This window comes from Penaeus japonicus, unplaced genomic scaffold (assembly GCF_977035675.1).
Source record: "Penaeus japonicus unplaced genomic scaffold, GWHDUDI00000001_assembly GWHDUDI00000010, whole genome shotgun sequence".
NCBI lineage: Eukaryota > Metazoa > Arthropoda > Malacostraca > Decapoda > Penaeidae > Penaeus > Penaeus japonicus.
In genome coordinates this window covers 39,490,849-39,493,348 of record NW_028234412.1, presented here as the reverse complement: position 1 = coordinate 39,493,348, position 2,500 = coordinate 39,490,849, and the positions used below count along the sequence as shown (strand labels likewise).

At 53.5% G+C, this 2,500-nt stretch overlaps 2 protein-coding genes across 4 annotated transcripts in view; one reads left to right on the top strand and one right to left on the bottom strand.

Annotated features, from left to right (window-relative positions):
- Positions 1 to 2,500, top strand: part of LOC122246560 (procollagen-lysine,2-oxoglutarate 5-dioxygenase 1-like) — a 133,240-nt gene that overhangs the window by 49,762 nt on the left and 80,978 nt on the right. The gene's annotated exons all lie outside the window — the stretch shown is intronic.
- LOC122258812 (immunoglobulin domain-containing protein oig-4) overlaps positions 1 to 2,500 on the bottom strand; it is a 19,119-nt gene that overhangs the window by 11,324 nt on the left and 5,295 nt on the right. Inside the window, exon 1 of one of the 3 annotated variants that reach the window (XM_043025038.2) lies at positions 777 to 982. The exons of 1 other annotated variant lie outside the window; for it this stretch is intronic. The gene's annotated coding sequence lies outside the window, so the exon portion shown is untranslated. Of the gene's footprint in view, positions 1 to 499; positions 642 to 776; positions 983 to 2,500 lie in introns of those variants that run through there. One more of the 3 variants, XM_043025039.2, reaches the window with a different exon arrangement.

Sequence of the window (2,500 nt, the reverse complement as noted above, 5' to 3'; positions counted from 1 at the left end):
GGTCATGTATTTGTTTGATTTTTTTATTGGGGGGGAGAGGGCATATGTGTGTCTGAATGTGACTGCGCGTGTGGATTTACAGACCAAAGACAGCCAGCCAATGCAGATGGTGTTCACAGGCGGGCGGATGACCCGAACATATCGAGGCGCGAGTGCCCTGACCTCACGCCGGGTCGAAACGTCACGGCGGAGAAGGGAGAAGATCGCGGTTACCACTTAGTCCGTGTAGCAACATTATGATCTCACAATTACTAGGATGCAACAGGTGCATTATTTACACTAACGCACACCATGTTCCCGCCTCGCTGCGCCCTCCTCGCCCCCCCTCCCTTCCCCTCCCCTCCCACCAGCTGTAGTGCCAGCTGTGAGGGCTCTCCTCCCCCATACAGTGTGCGTGGGACGTGTACGTGGCAGGCAGCCCGTCTTGCGGCTCATACCTGGACACTTTATTGACTTTATTCACACCTGAAACTAGCTTTACACACACACTCACACACACCTGCGTCCACTCGCAAACAGAAGTATGATTTTTGGGTTGATTTACTGTGCAATCCGCCCTAAAGCGTTTTTGCTCGTTTCCTCTTTTGGAAATTTGAGGTTGGAAAGTGGGTTCTATCTTTAATGAATGGGGTTTACTGCCCCGTGGCGAGCACAGACACAAACGGATCCATAAGCACCGAGAGCGTGAAGGGCGACTGAACAGCCTTGAGACAGGCGTGAGAGGGCGAGAAGGGGAACAGAACAAGAGTCAATATGTGGGCGTGACTTAGCCCCACCTGCAGGCGCGGGTTTTCAGGTGTCCCCTCGGGGATGGAGGCGATCAGCGTTGTCGTGACAGGTTCCTTCACAGTAACTCAGCCTTCAGGACTTCTTCCCTCGCGCCTACTCCTGCTCGAGGACGGACCCGAGCACACGCCGGTTTCACTGGTGCAGTGAGCGAGGCCTCACTCGGACTGAGCTGGGTGCGGCCTGCAGGTGAACTGCGCCAAGCCCGCGGTCCACACCCTGCTCTGGCCCTGCCTGCTCACTCCACCCGGTCCACGCCCTCTTTGTTCCGGGGTATCGGGAAGGGGGGATGCCGTCGCCCCGCTCCTCTCTTACGCCATCTTATTTCCGGGATATAGGACTCTCGTAGACTCCGGGTGGAGGGTGGGGGGTGAGGCACTTCCCGGGCCAGGGGGACTCGTCGGCTGGCAGGGAGGAGGAGAAGGAGCAGGAGGAAACAGGGAGGAGACTGCCTTTGGCTTTTGTGCTCCTGTCACATGCTATAGGAAGCGGGGGGGCGGGGTGGGAGGGGGGGGCTGGAAGAGACATTTGTTCCTGTGCTGCTCTGTTGTGCCGGGCGGGGGGTGGGGCGGGGAGTGGGGGGCTGGGGGGGAGGGGGGAGAGAGGTGGTGGGGGGGGGGGTGGGGAGGAGGTGAGAGGAGGGTGCGTAGAGTCAGTGGTTTGTAGGTGATTGAAAGGTGAGCAATGGCCAAATTATGTTTATGTGTGATTGGTTTATGTCCGTCGGGTGATGGTTAGCGTAGGGGGGCGGGCCGCTGTTTGTTTTTCATGAATTATATAGGAACCGCTGAAAGACCGTGGTTTGTCATGCAACGAGAAAAAAGAGATATGCATACGAAACGATATAAGCGTATATCGCACGATGTGTAAAGAACACGCCGGGCTGTCTGGATGTGTGTGTGTGTGTGTGTCACAGCACATTGAACTCCATAGTCATAACTGTTCGAATATAACCATTACGAATATGGAAGATTTTTATTTCAATTCTGTAGACGGGAAGGATGGGAAGGATGCCTCACGATCCATGAGGTATGAGGTGAATAGGAGCGAGAGGATCTTGAGAGGCCGTGAGCCGATTATTAAGGTGATTTGCTCACGGATTGTTTGAGCGGAAGTGCTATGCTGGAGCTATGTAGCACACGCGTACACGGGCACGCGGGAAACACGTACACACACACGCAGGGGGAGGAGAACAGGAAGGTAGGACCCTTTTCTCCTCTCCTCTCTCCTATGCTCTTCTCCTTTTACCTCTCTCCTCTCCCTTCTCTTGTCTCTCTCTCTTGTCTCTTCTCTCTCCTCTCTCCTCTCTCCTCTCTCTTCACTCTCTCTCTCTCTTTTTCTCTCTCTCTCTTCTCTCTCTCTCTCACACAACTTACATCACACACACTCACATAAACACAACATAATCTCTACTCTCTCCTCTCTCTCTCTCAACAAACACATCTCTCTCTCTCTCAACATAATCCAAACCACAACAAAATCTCTTCTCTCTCTTTCTCTATCTCACCTCTCTCTTCTCCTCTCTCTCTCTCTTTCTCTCTTCTTCTCTCTCTCTCTCTTTCTCTCCTCTCTTCTCTTCCTCTCTCTCTCTCTTCTCCTCTCTCTCTCTCTCTCTCTCTCTCTCTCTCTCTCTCTCCTCTCTCTCTCTCTCTCTCTCTCTCCTCTCTCTCTCCTCTCTCTCTCTCTCTCTCTTTCTCTCTCTCTTCTCTCTCTT